This window comes from Genypterus blacodes, unplaced genomic scaffold (genome assembly GCF_046128005.1).
Source record: "Genypterus blacodes isolate CSIRO-AG114 ecotype Tasmania unplaced genomic scaffold, CSIRO-AGI_Gbla_v1 ptg000392l_1, whole genome shotgun sequence".
Classification (NCBI taxonomy): Eukaryota; Metazoa; Chordata; class Actinopteri; order Ophidiiformes; family Ophidiidae; genus Genypterus; species Genypterus blacodes.
Genome location: NW_027467170.1, coordinates 432,021 through 447,438, shown reverse-complemented (window position 1 = coordinate 447,438; position 15,418 = coordinate 432,021). Strand labels below are relative to the sequence as shown.

The window sequence follows — 15,418 nt, the reverse complement described above, 5'->3', positions numbered from 1 at the left end:
AGTGCCGTGTCAGAGCGGGGGGCTGTGTAGGACGACGCCCCCGGGACCTCGGCGCTGGCCCTGGTCCAGTTCTGCTGATATGATAACAAGAAGAACTTGTTCGTATCAATGGAGTGCTTTATTTCTACTAAGCGCACACACACACACAGACCCATGCACTCACACACACACACACACACACACATACAAATATTACTCGGGAGAGAAATGCAAACATGAAAGATTGACCAGCAGATAGACAAACACACACACACGCACGCACACACACACACACACGCACACTCAAACATCAACACACTCCACAACCATCGGGCTCACAGACAAACAGACAGAAGGACTCATACTCAAATGCAAATATCACCAAACCTGCAGGCTGATAAACACACACACACACACACACACACACACACACACACACACAAACCCAGGAAGGGGGCTTCTGGAACAGTACTGAAATTAAGGGGGGCCCGTCTCGCTCTTGGTCCCAGCACCTCAATCACACTTGAAGAGGCAGCCATTGTTATGATCCCTGTGGTAAGATGAACCTTTCAACCAGGATATGCAAGAGATACGACGCCTGTGTGTGTGTGTGTGTGTGTGTGTGTGTGTGTGTGTGTGTGTGTGTGTGTGTGTGTGTGTGAGTGATAGAGTTGAGGAAAGGTAAAGTTAAAGTAAACTCTGTCTCTCTCTCCCTCTCCCCCTCTCTCGCGTACATTCGTGTGTGAACCCCGGCTCCCACTCTATGGAGCGGCGAGCGGCGAGGTCGAGTGCAGCATTACTCACTCGGCTGCTCGTCACGTATGTTGGCAAAGTGTGTCTGCAGTTCAGCGCGGAGGCAAGGCGCTAAAAGAGGAAAAACATTTCTGCTGTTTTTTATAATTTTGCGTAACGCTACTATGACTCATCACAAAGTCTAAACCCGTCTGGTGTGTGAACAGTGGGGAGATGTTACTGTCTGCTCCCACAAGCTACTGAACACACACACACACACACACACACACACACACTCTACCCAACCTGGAGTGTGAAGCATCTGGCCTCCAAGCTGAACACAATCCATCACTTTCAATGTATATTTAATGTTTTTTCCTTATTAATTTACTTTCATCACACAGATTATTATTGTGTTTACACGTAACAGAGATCATTTGGGCTTTCGCAGTATTTGTGTGCTTAGTTAAGAACGGAATGTAACGCAGGGTGGGAGGGCAAGGAATTAAATACGTATATAAATACACACACACACACACACACACACACACACGTTACTGTACCAGGGAAGAAGTGCTGGATTTGTTTAGTGGAGCAGAAATGTCAGTATTCTAATGTAAAGTGACCTCGTGAGAGCAAAAGTACCGCAACCTAAACCGGAGCCGAGAACATGGAGGAGATATCAGAGCAGAGGATCGGATTCAAAACACTTAACCCACGCAGAACAACACGTCAGTCAACCATCTGATCCATGTCTTATACTGAGACTGAGACTGTGACTGGAGTAACAGAGCCCTGATCACCACGTTGCTAATGAACATCTTAGTATACGGTTATGCATATAGCATCTACTCTTGTAGCTGCGTCCTCACTATGAGCTTAGTATGTTTCCATACATTGCCATTGACGACATAATTGCTGTGTAATTGCTTGTAGATGTTGATGAATAATTACTGACATTTTAATTTAACCAATAAGTCACTCATGGGATTATTATGTTACATTTTATATTTGTGATAAAGATGTTATAGATTTCGACACATGCTATATTTTTGTACTCAACTTAAAATGCTTGAAGATATTTTTTTTATGGTTATTTTACGAGTTCATCTTTCATCAGATGCCTCCAGTATACCTGCACACCTACTCCAGAACAGTACGGCTGATAAAAGGATGGGTTTGAGTGTTTTGCTGCATTTGTATCTCATTTAAAAAGGAGAGATTTCAGACCTGCACTCCCCAAACAATAAGTCCATGTGTAGGGTCAAAGGTCACAGGCAGGGGTGGAGGTATGTTCCCTGAATGTACACATATACAGATATATTTACACAGAGCAGAGCTGTGATGAGAGATGAGGAGTAAACAGAGTTTGATTGAAGTCTGTGTCACTGGATGTTCTCTCATCTGTCAGCGTGACATCAAACCTTCTTCTTCTTCTTCTCTGTCAAACATCTTTTATCTCCGCACAGACTTTGGTTGAATATGAATAAGCGCGACTACATTAAGCAGCAGAGTGAAAGGGCACAGCTCCATTTATGCTCCTCCGCCCTGATTGTTTTCATCAGAGGGAACACGCTGTGACTGCCGCCGCCGCCTGTGAATGAGCTTAGCATGTCCTTCATTAGCTGTCTAACACCTGAAGAGACGCATCCAGCTGCTTTAAAAGGACGCTGACGACTTTTCTAAACGAGTTTCACATTTGTCTATACATTTCCACTTCTCTTAATTAGATGTTTTAATGCTGAGGACACTTAAAGAGAGGTAAGGGCACTAAAGGGACGGTGTGAGCTCAAACGTACTTGAAGGCTGAATAGTTCTCTCTGTGTTTCTGACTGAATGCAGTCTCATACTTTTATTTCTATACACTTGTTGCATCAGGCAGTGTGTTTATCTTTGGTTTGGAGTCTTTCATGCATTCTGTTTGATGGCTGCAGGGTGAGAACACATGCCAGGCTTTTGTTTCCCCTCCTAAGTGTCACATGAGAGCTCATTGATGCCACACAGATCAGAGACTGACAACCTTCATGCTTTCCTGTTTTTTAAAGAAATGAAAATAAAAGAGCAGATTTTTTCAACCAACCACAACCAAACTCTCCCCGCACGACGACTCTCTGCTGTCTGTCTGTCAGTGCGTCTGCCACAAGACGAAATAGGTCAGCGTCTGATTGGTTAATCAGCTGCAGCTGTGGCAATTAGACACAGGTGCATCCAATCACCAACCAGCCTTCAGCACAATGTGGCTCACTGTGGGTCTATCTGTTCAGGAACACACCAGAACTACTACTATTTTACACACACACACACACACACACTCTGGCACATGTTGTACATTTTTAAGACACACTTTTATGTCGCCCCCGTCTGCTTCCAGAGTTATTGACCAAAGAACTCCAGGCCCATTGGTGTTTGCAGCCATTTTGATCAAATGTTCAAAAATTAGGCTTTTGTCAGGCTTGGTGGGGGTATTCTACATGTAAAATTACAAAGATAACATTTTATATGAGTATAAAAAATTCTAAAATCTCGATTTGGATAGAAGGATTCCAGAAAAAAGGAATTTGGATTTGAAGTCTGTCGGTTCAAAAGTGATGGGAAAATGTCGAGAGGGAAGAAGAGTCTGAGTCTGAGTCTGTTCTCTGTCTCCTTGGTCACTTCAGACCTTGATGGCGGTCACTTGTCTCTCTCTAATGGCTGCAGTGCTGATGGGGGAAACACTTCCAAACTTTCCTCTGCCTTGAAACCGTTTACGGATCTCTGCAGCGCTCCATAAACGGGAACACATAACTTTGTGTGCCGACGTTTTGGCCAGCGCTCCTCCCGCTCGCTCTCCAATCTCCGACCCCAGACGGAGGGCGATCCGTTCTCGGGGCCTCGCTCAGACTGCTGAGATCGGAGGCCGGGCCGTTTCCGTGGCGGCGGCGGCAGTGCGGAGGATGAGGGATTTCTAATGAGTCTGCACCCTGATAGTCTCCAAATGGCGCCCAAGGCCTCTCGCCAAGGACCTTCCAACTCCACACAACTACTCATCAAACACTCCCATAATTCTAGAGTAGGCAGAGCGTGTGTGTGTGTGTGTGTGTGTGTGTGTGCTGAGTGCAGGAAGCAGATGGAGGAGCCCATGCTGGTTTTATGTTTGTTCCTCTTTTCCCCTCAGCTCGTCTCTCTGAGTCACTTTGTTATCGTAACGGAGACGGCGACATCAGGAGCAGCGGCCGGCGCCTTTCTCTTCTTCTTTGCTGATGTTTATCGTAAGGGATGAAACGTTGTTGGCTTGAAGACTAGATGAGAGGGAACAAACTCCTGCCGTTCCTTTTGACCCGCTGGAGGTTGACCTTGTTTGAGGAACAGGCGAAGCCACCAACGATGACATCAGAGATATTAATGATGTCATGTTGTGTCACTGAGTAGTTATTATAATTTTACGTCAGCAAAGTAAAGAGAATCAGAGGAGTTTCAGAGGAGATCCAGTTTTTCCAGTTTTGTTTCCGATCACGCCGTCGTTTGGCGTTTAACTCCGAACGTTCTGATCCAGGCTGAGTTTGTGCGTAAAGTCAGACCGACAGGAAGTTTGGGTGTTTTGTTTGGGCAGATGGTTTTCCGCGATTTGTTGAACTTGAACGTGACAATCCACGTTTTTGTCTTATACCTCCTTTTGTCTTATACCACCTAAAAAATCCGATCGCCTGTCAGTCAAACGTGTCCGTCTCCTCTCCCTCTGCTCTCGCTCACATCTGTTTGCATCCAAACCTTCCACTTCCTCCTGCTGGAAATAGCGAGCGTCACTTTCTCTTCCTCAGGGAAAACGAGTCTCCTTCTTTTCCTCCACAAACACTTTTGACTCATTTCTACTTGAGAGATGTAAAGTCGAAATCTGTCCCCCGAAAATGTCAAAGATTATCACACTAAAGTTAATTAAACCCGAGAAAACCTGGGCGGGCGCCGTGTCACCGCTTTCTCCTCGCTTTTCTAATGTTGTGGGTGAACCAGAGGCGGAGAGGGATTAACGGAAAGGTCAACGATGGCGTCCTCTTCTCTTAACCTGCATCATTTCTAAAACTGGATACACCTTCAGGCTTATGACTGTCGCCTCGAGGAGACGCGAGGCCGACAACCTCATCCGTGTGTCCCTGAATGAGCATTAGCCATTAGGATGCAGGGAAAAGCCGAGCACTTGACCCCTATTGTCTCGCCGTGGGGTCATATATCCCTGTCGCGGTAATGGGCTCGAGCTGCCTCCTCTTCCTCTTACAGCACGGCGACTCGGAGACACATAACACGATGCACACACACACACACACACACACAGAGAGAGAGCGTCACTGCATCTCAGGGGGGTTCATCACCTCCATCAAGAACGCCGTGTCTCAGGGAGGAGGCAGTGAAACCAGAACACACACTCACACACACATACACACACCAATGCTTCGTCTCCTTCCTCGATCAAACCGAAGCGAAAGCAAATTCCAGCCGCGGGTGCGTTTTCGATATGGTGACACGCAAAAAATGTGTAAAGCGACACCGGCTGTGATCTCGCTGTAAAAGCATTCCTGAGAGAATGGCAGCGGACGGAACGATCCCTCCTCACACACCGACCGCCCGACCCACAGGCCGGCCGGCTGGCAAAGCTCTGAGCGTATAAATGAGGCCGTGATGACGCAAAAATAACGCCCCTGCGATTTCAAAGCAGGGACGGATCTGAAGCAGGAGCCGGTTTCAGAGAAACGGCCTGGTCTAAACCGTCTGGGTCCGTTTATGTGAACGCTCCCTGTTGGGTAATTTCCTCCCCCAGTGTGTGTTCGCAAAATACACAACTCGGGTTTTAACCAAGCTCCCTTCTTCCTCTCTCTCCTCCTCCTGCTTGTCCCCATCTCTCTCTCTCTCTCTCTCTCTCTCTCTCTCTCTCTCTCTCTCCCTCTCCCTCTCCCTCTCTCTCTCTCGCTCCTCGAAAACACATGGGAGACAGAGACGCATTATGTTTTCACAATGGAAAATTGATTATAAATAGACGATGTGAGGGATCTGGCTGTAATGACGGCGGTAGAGTGCAGCGGCGATGTCACCGCAAGCTATCAGCTGAACTCCCGGCCGCTGCAGCTTTGATGCCGCTCCGCCGCATATTCCTACGCCTTTGACGCTGGTAAGCCTATATGAGAGCTCGCCCGCGGGGTCAACTAATGGGACCGCCGCCATTCTCTTCTTTGCTTTGGAAAAGCGGCAAACAGCAATTTCTGCCTCCCGCCCTCCCTCCCTCCCGCCCGCCCTCAGCCGCCGCTCCCGTCTGTATCCGAGGAGTTGGTTACAAAAACTACAGAAACCCAGATGGGGACAACTCAGCAGCTGTAGCCATGTAAAAGAGAGAGAGAGAGAGAGAGGGAGCGGTCGAGTAAATGACTGTAAGTAACCAGGCGGCGTGTCGGAGCGCCAACACAAACCGAGCCGGGCCGTGGAATCTTTCAATTTTGGCTGTAATAAATTGCAGTAGGAAGCAATTGCGAAGGCCCCGATGTGCTGACGGCGTTGAAACCGAAAGCGGCGGCGGTGCGCAGGGACGGTGGCACGCTCTCAAAGACGACGGTGGGAGACTCGGGGAACCGCTCTCTAATAAGGCACGCTGAGAAAATATTTAGAATGTCGAAGTGGAGCGCCGCGATGAAATGGCGGAGACATATTTGAGGGATAAGTCAGCGTTTGGGTTGCCAGATTTGATTGCCTTGTTTTTTTAATATCCTTTTAATGTCCCGCCGACCCCCTGCGATGGATTGTTTGGACTGTTTTGCATTCTGGAAAATATGTGCTTTCCAAGCCACAACGGCACAACTTGATTGACAATAAACGCAACCGATTCTCGATTCTGGATATGATGCAGAATTCCTTTTCTGAGTCGTGATGGAAAAGACATGGAAGTTTTTTTACGATTTAAGAACTGTTACAATCTGGTAGAGTCAAGAAAGACACAGCCGTGAAAACATTTAAGATATGTTTACGTCTGCCACTGGTGGTTGTTAGGAGACAATTTTACGATTTTTTTTTTTAGTGTAATTACGAAAATTATGAATCGTCACGGTCGCATTTAAAGTACCGAGTCATCTGCAAAAAACATGAATTATGGCCTTAATTGTAAAGGCTGTTTTAAATCAAATCGTGATGAAAAGGTCACGGAAACTTTGGGGGATTTTAATTGGCTGATAATTGTAGACACGCACAAGAATCTGGCAACCCGAATGTGCTTTTAAATGATCATTAAATCATAAACTGGGACTGTTCTTGCCTCTGCTCGGTTTAAAGAAATGGAAACAATGTAGGATCTCTCTCTCTCACACACACACACACACACACACACACACACACACACGCTCACAAACACACATATCCTCAGGGCCCAGAGGTAATGTTTGTCAGGCTGAGCACGCAGGCCAGCAGATATGCCTGTGTGTGCGTGTATGTGTGCAGGTGTGTGTGTGTGTATGATGTCAAGTCACTTCCTCGCCTTGCACATTTTCTCACGATAAAAAAAAACAAACAAGTGCCAAAGACGTGGACAGCAGAGAGGCGGCAGCATCTACTCTAGCAATTACACCGAGAAGACAACAGCTTTGGGATAAACTGGGCGATGGAAGTCTGACCGGGTCGTAACACAACGTCAACACAACGGGGATGTGTTGACATCACTGGGACTCGCCCACCTCAGAGCTACTTGCCGACTGAGCGGCGGTCAACTCAGTGTTGCTCTAACTGCAGGTGGCGTCGGTGATACGGGTTAGGCCCCGCCCCCCTCGGAGGCCTAAGACCTAACTACCAGGATCCAAAACCCTCAGAGGCCCAGACTGGATCAGAACACCGAACAAACTCCTCTGCAGGTAATTTGGCCTCGGCTGAGCTCAAACTGGAGTTATTCCGTCGTGTTCCCGCCCCCGCTCGCCCTCATTGCCGTTACAAGAGAAAGAACAGACGCCTTGCTTGCGTTCCGTCAAAGTGATTCGATTTTCAGTGACATCTTTGTTTTTTTTTCCTCCTCTCTTTGTTGCGTGATAAAAATATCCGGCGTAGACAGCAGCAATAAAGTGTGAGCTGCTTAGAGGGAGAGAGGGGCGAGCGACCGGCTGAGCCGCACTCCCCGGGTATCAGATAACGGCGTGCGTGTTTTATTGGGTGACGGACAAATAAAGGATAGCAGAGCAACGTGTGGGAAGACAGACGCCGAGCTAAAAGCCTCCATTCATCCCTGAGTCATGTTTCACAGGGTGGGGGGGTGTGTGGGGGGGCTGCAGTGTCAGGTTGGACCCTAATCTCCTCCAGATGCCCTCACGGGGGGAAAACGTCCAAACCTTTCCTGCGCCGCCACAGAACAAGAACAGAACCAGATCCTCCGATACCATCGCTGATTTGGCAGATTTTGTTTTCGTGTTCTAACTGCGGCGGTGCTACAGATCTACACGCCTCCCCTCTCCTCCCTCCGCTTGCCGGCTCCCCGTGCACGCCCGCACGCCTACCGCCACTTGATGGGAAGAAGAAGAAGAAGAAGGGAAATGTATGGGTGACCCTGCGCTGACACGCTGTCTCGTTTCATGTGGGATCCTGGAGCAGATGCCTCATCTCTCCGCCGTTATTGGGGATATTAAAGTTCCGAGCAGTTCCGTCGCTCCTTCAATACAAACACACACACACAAGCACACGCACACACATGCACACACACGCACCCCTTCATTTGCACAAGCCAATTCTCTTCCCCGTCTTGGGAGCGCGGCGTTGTTGCGTGTCCTCTCTTATCCAGAGTCGGGCTGTAAATAAGAGGCGAGTCCACAGATGGAGCTTGTAGTGCCGCTGCTTGATTTAGAGTTGATTCCTGGAGGTATTCTGTATAAAACTCATCTGTGAGCGGCGAGTGCTTACCCCCTGCTGAGCGGCAGGCCGGCTCCTGCAAAGTTTCTATCTTCCTCGCTAAGAGCTCAGACACAACACACACACAAACCCGATTTAACGACAACAAAGACGTAAATGTCAACATCAACACACGGAGACTTCACTGTACATCTCCACACAGCAGCAGTACCCATAATGCACCACTCTCCTACATTTGTTCTATTAAACTTAAGCCATTTATCCTTATCTGGCAGGAGAATCACAACATCTATGTCCATGTCCAGGCAGACAACATCTGTTAAACACGACCTCTGTCCTGACGAAGTTCAAAGCAGCTGCCGCGGTCACGTCCGTCCTCATAAAAACAACCTTACACACACACATAAATGTAACTCACAAGCCCAGGCTGCAGCCCTGGCCGAGTTTAATCAAACTAGTAAACAGCGAGCGGAGGCCGAGGACGATAAGATAAAGGTACTTCAAAGCCGGAGAGCGGGAGAGAGAGACAGAGAGAGAGAGACAGGGAGAGAGAGAGAGAGAGGCCTTGAATCATGCAGGCTGGGCAAAGCGGAGGCGCGGTGAGGGAAGGACTCTGACTCGCTGTGGCTCGGGGGCAGGTCTGCCAAAAGGTCGCGTGAATGTGGAATGCGGCCCGGCGGGATCTTTGCCAGAGGCTGTGTTCAGTCAAGATGGCTAATTTATCTTCAAAACAAGCCAGAGATGTCCAGCGCACTGGGAGGAGAGGCGCCACTCCCTCGTCTCTACAGAGCTTATTTGAATAATTGCGTTTCTGGAATAAAAGTGCTGATTTTATGGCCACAAGGTCTGAACTCCGCCGGAGACGATTGAGCTGACACCATGAGAGACGGAGCTATGCTAGCTGCATTAGCGGACAATTACCCAGCAATTACCGTGGAGCTGCGGGGACGGAGGGGAGCGCATCAGTCAGCGGGCGGCCGAGTGTGCGAGCTAACTCAGCATGCCGCGTGCAAAACGGAAGAATAATGGCGGCCGAGTGCCAGAGCTGCCAGAGTGCCGGGAGTGACGAGACGGACAGAACATGCAGGGAAACAAGGAGGGAAAGGAGGAATCGATTCACAGAAACCAGCGAGGGCGTAAAAAAATAAAAACACATTCCAGCACATTCATCACATGTGACGAACGTACACACACACACACACACACACACACACACACACACAAACACACTGTTGACATCAGACCAGGAGCAGCGGCGAGGGCGGAGAAACAGTGACATCATCACAGTGAATCAAGAAATCCGCACATCTATTAATTTTCTATTAAAAACAATTAATTTATTTTTGCTGACTCGTCTCGTTTAATAATAACGTTTTGTTGATGATGGTGAACAGGAAGTCTCTGCAGCGGCGTCACATCTGTGCTGTGTTTGGTTTGGAGGTGCAGCTGATGTATCGTGTTGACTAAACCTTTGAGTCAACCTGCTTTGGCTGAGTCATGAGTCTGAGCCTCACTGTGACTCTGCCAGCTTATCTGCAGCGTGAGAGCGAGAAGAGGCGCATAAAGACGCATTAAGACGCATAAAGAGGCGTATGTGAAATGTTTAGCTTGGCGCCCCGGTCTGATTTCTTGGGCAGATCCAGATGGGAATCAGGTTTAGCTTTCTTCAGTCCGCGCCGCCAAAACGTGTCGTCGTTCCTCGCCGGGTTGGAAATCTGAGTCAAATCGCATTTCTAAAATTGGGCCTAGAATCGGATTTCAAGCTCCGGGGTCGCTCAGCGGAATCGTAACGCGGAACACATGAGGGTGACATCACACCTGGCCGCCGCCGCCGTCGCCGCCGCCGCTCCAGCAGCGTGTGTGTGTGTGTGTGAAGCCGTCGCCGTGAGAGTTGCAGTGTGAGGGGCGAGAGGAGAGGAGAGGAGGCGTCGGCAGGACTTCATGTAAACTGCTGCTTCGTGTCCATACGTTACCACAGCAACTAATGACACGTAACTCTGCACAGCTGATGTACAATAACAAGCCATATCTCCTAACATGATCTTCCTAACAAGATCTAATCTACTCACTTAAAAAAAATCCAATGCCTTTAAATCACAACAACACAGTTTTGTTTCTGAAAATTGTCGCCAAATTTTTCGGACTCTCTCGATTCTAATGCGGCGCTCAACTAACCTGCAGAGAGATTAAGAAATTAAAAACCGCACAAAAAAAGTGTGTTTACCTTCACATAAGCCATGAAAAAATTTTATTAAATGTGCTTGAAATTAGATAGTTAGCTTTTTCAAATTCATCTCTTTTCCAAGGTTAATGACTCAAAGCCTTCAAACTGCAGAGAAGTATCTGCTCAAAGCTACTGTGAAGTGTGTGTGTGTGTGTGTGTGTGTGTGTGTGTGTTCTCTGCCTCATTCTGTCATATTCTCTGGAAGGTTCTGGCACATCATTACATAACTTAACTTAACGCTCTGATTGTTGCGATAAGCGACATCATCTTGTTTTGATTTAAGAAACGTGTGGAATATCAGAGAGGAAGGAGAGACTGAACACACGACTGAGGCCCACCAAGTCAAGTAATGTAGACAAATGCAGCCTCGCTTTGTCTTTACTAACGCCGCAGAATGAGGAGGAAATACGAGAAAGAACAGAAAGTCATTAAGTCTTTACTTAGCGCCATCAAGCTGATCTCAAGATGGTTAATAGATCTGAAAAGGTCTTTGAGGGGGATTAGAGCCCAGACGAGAGAAAGGACCCTTCCATTTCCGTTTGTTATTACAGTAATTTGTTATTTACAGTTGCTGGTCTTTATCCATAAAGACAGTCAGATAGAAACGTCTGCGCTCAGTGTTTACGGGGTTGGGTTCGTCCCTAAGTGGCTGAAATTACATGGCTTTCTCAGCGCATTGTTAGCGCGGCAATCAAAGGGGTGATTTCCTCTTTTCACGCCGCAGCTGTAAAGTACGATCAGAAAAGGTGCCGGTAAACCCAGAAAGGTTCGCTCAGGAAAGGAAAATCATTTGTCGCCTTCAGAGGCATTTATTAAAATACTGTGAGCCAAGATGTCACCAAGACGTTTCACCTTTATGATGACATTTATTAGCTTTAAGTATATTTTCCAAGGTGCTAATGCTAATCAATTGGAGGAGGTTTGGGTATTTTAAAGTGTTAATTTCAATATTTTTCATATATAATAAGCAACATGTAGTTTTTGAAATGCTGACTAAAATTGAAAAACAGTACAAACATTTTTTTTTTATTAATTTATTTTTTTATTTAAAATTTATGAACTTTGAATATTCTAAGCCTGACATTTTCCTACACATGTATTAACTTTTATGCAGAGTTACAGCATTAGCCTGAGTGTGTGATATAAAACCAGGACTGGATTCTGTCCGGTCCGGCTGCGTGTTCCTTCTCCTCGACACACACACACATCGGTAACATTCCTCCAGAATCATTGAATTATGTGTTTATTTGAGAGTGGGAGCTCAGCGGGCAGACGTGGACGCCGGCGCTCAGATGTTTATATTAAGATGTTTTTTATAGACACTTAGCTCCAATTAACCCTCGCTCTCCCATTTGCCTGTAATCACATTATCCTCTGGTATTCGCCTCTATTTGTCTTTCAACCAGCCGAGGCCATCTCCTCCTGCTCCGAGCCCGCAGGAGGGCCGGGAACAAGCTTCTCCTTGTGCCGGGGCTCCCTGAGAACCTCCCTCTCTCCCCCTCTCCCTCTCTGTGCCCCCCCCCCATGTCACGTCCAGCGCCAGACAACGTCTGATTCATGCTTTGGTTTTGGCCGCCGCTCATCTCGCTCCTTCACGGCTATCGGAGGGGCTCGGCCGGGTTCGATCCCCCTGCCAGGCCCCCTGATATACTCCGGCCTAAGTGTCCAAATAAGAAAGTAATCTACCAAAATAAGAGTCCCATAATTAAGAGGCAGGAAATGTACGATTTTGATTTCCATGTTGGACTCGTTTAGTGATTTATTGTAGCCGGCCAAGTTCAGCCCGGTGGACTTGTTTGAACTTGAAAGGTCAGCTGGACTCTCTTGCAGACTCAGCTCACACACACACACACACACACACACATACACACACACACACACACACAGGCTGCCCCTCCTCTGGCTAATGTACAGACTGTGGGAAGCTCTTCCTCATCTGGCTGGCATGTTGTACAGATAATGGGCGGGGGTGTGTGTGTGGGGGGGGGGAAGGCTGCGTCCGGCTCCATTGTCTGTCCAATTTATCTGTCCTGACTCATGCTAGGCTGAGTGAGACGTCTCTATTGTTGCGTTGAGCTGTAACGTCACGGCTGGTCCTCGGCCTCCTCGCGCTCTTGGACCTGAGGTGGACGGCAGGAGGACAAAGGAGGCTCCACTTTGTCCTCTGTCTTTCTCTTTTCTCTCTCCCCCTCCCGCTAAGACACAAAGGCACATTCCAGCTGTCAGATGTGTTCGTTCATGCACTTCTTCTTCTTCTTGAAGAGAAAAAAAGAGAACAGGCTCGACGAGCTCGTCTGTCCCCTGCAGCAGTCGGAGGTGGAAGAACCCCCCCCCCCCCCCCCCTAAAGGTCGACCCCCCCCCCTCCATAAAGGTCGACCGCCCTCTCCCTAATGTACTCTGTTTCACACTGACCCCAGCTGATACACTAAATATAAAATAATCTGCACTTAATCTTCAAACCTGAATCTATAAAAAACAGAATTTTCTCATTACATCCAAAAATAACGGATTTAAAGATTAAAGAACATATTCGCAGATTTCGATCTTGTCTTCGTCTTCATGTTTAATTCAGGAAAATCCACACATTCAGGTGCTTCTATATTTCAGTCAAATCATCCTCAAATTCTGTCACAGCACTAATGGCCTTTGACCTTTGACCTTTTGGACGAATGAGGATCAGAGCCTGGGTCATTTAGGAGCAGAGAGAATAAGAATAAAGGCTCAGGTTTCAAAGATGTAAACGTCCCGTATACGATCCATCCAAGTCCTCATGTTTCCTCAGTCACACTTGGTGTTAAAAGATACAAAACTAAAATGAAAGCTCTTGATCACAGCGATGCGGCGGCGGCGGCGTGTTTACTCGACTTCACATCCACTTAAATAACGATGAGAGCATTAGGATTGTTAGCGTTTTTATTTTGAAGTTACTGCGGGGAAACAGGCGTCATTATTTTAAATTGCTCCGCAGAAGAAAGGAGAAGGAAGGTGGCAGCTTTTTACAAATGGAATCTGGCCTTTTTTTAAAAACCGCTTTGAATATTTATAATGGCTGTCGCGCCGTTTAGCCGCTGAGCTCCACCTTTACACGGCGGCGGAGCTCCCGAGGAATCCTGTCACATCGGAGGCTTGACGGGAACACGAGCGCCGGGTCAGGAGGACGAGCGGAGGAGACGAAGAGGACAACAGCCAGTGAACCAGAAAAGAACACGAGGCGTCCATGAATAATGTATGTGTGTGTGTGTGTGTGTGTGTGTGTGTGTGTGAGCAGTTTGATCTAATGGCTCTGATGAAAGTTTGCAAAGTTCATTTTGAGCTTTGGACTCGTGGATAAAAAGCTCCTTTCACTCACTTAGCAGCTTCTTCTTCTTCTGTTCCTTTTTTTCCTGCAGTCGCCCTCCAAACTCAGCTTGAGTGAGACACTGATTGGTTTAATTATGTTTGTGGTGATTAAGCCTCTTAATGATACTTGACACAAAGCGAGACGTGAATCACAATGATGCCCAGCTCGCACAGAACAGAGAGAGACTCAGCTCTCTATCCTCACACACACACGCACACACACGCACACACACGCACACACACACACACACACACACACACACACACACACACACACACACACACATACACAAACAAACACTGTAAGACCTTTTTAAAGAGGGACACTTACCATCGTTGGTCACGTCGGGGTCAGAGGAGCAGGGGAGCGAGGGAACGAGGGAACGAGGGAGTGAGGGAGTGAGGGAGCGAGGGAGCGAGGGAGCGAGGGAGGGTGACCTCCTAGGTGTTACGCTCACATCTCCCCCCTCCTCCTCCTTCTTCTTCTCCCTCAGACGAGAGCCGACGCGAGGGGGGGGCCGCCGGAGTGTGTCGGGAGGAAACGGCAGGCAGCAAAAAAAAGAGAGAAAGAAAGAAAGAGACAAAAGCCTGAGACTTGGAAGAGCGAGCCGGCAGCTTCTTCTTCTTCTTCTTCTCCGTCTCCTTCCTCTTCCTTCCTCCTCTGTTTCTCCAGTGTAACTTAACCCCCGAGGAGCCCTGGCAAACACACACAGAACCAGTTCCAGACCTGTCCTACACCAGCGCCTGCCTCTCTCTCTCTCTTTCTCTCACTCTCACTCTCTCTCTCTCTTACTCTCTCTCTCTCGCTCCGTTTTCTCTCTTTTTTCGGTATCATTTAACTCTTTATTCCGCGGGCTAGGCGATGATCTCATCACGGGCTCAGGTTACAGTGACGGGGGGGTGGCGGGGTGTGTGTGTGTGTGTGTGTACGTGTGTGTGTGAGCCTGACGGGAATGCAGAGGGCAGAGAGACAGAGGTGCCGGGGAGGTCAAAGGCTACTCGGGTAGTGTGGAGGAGCGGAGGGTGAAGAGGAGAAGAGGGTGTCTGTGTACGTGTGTGTGAGTGTGTGAGTGTGTGTGTGTGAGTCATGTGAGTCATGTGGGGGAGCGTATGAGGAGTCTGGAGTGCTGTGAACAAAACAGGAGTTACAGGGGTCAGGAGGTTACGGATGTTGTGGGGGCCAGAGCACATTTGACAGCACTGGAGGCTATGGACATGAGGACAGCGAGTACATTCACACACACACACACACACACACACAGAGAGAGAGAGATCCTTTCTCTAAGTGCCAGATTTATTGCTCA

General features: G+C 48.1%; 1 protein-coding gene across 1 annotated transcript in view; it reads right to left on the bottom strand.

The window, feature by feature from the left end:
• flrt2 (fibronectin leucine rich transmembrane protein 2) overlaps positions 1 to 14,867 on the bottom strand; it is a 33,074-nt gene extending 18,207 nt beyond the window's left edge. The window contains exon 1 of the mRNA XM_076138661.1: positions 14,446 to 14,867. The gene's annotated coding sequence lies outside the window, so the exon portion shown is untranslated. The remainder of the gene's footprint in view (positions 1 to 14,445) is intronic.
• Positions 14,868 to 15,418: the final 551 nt, after the last annotated feature.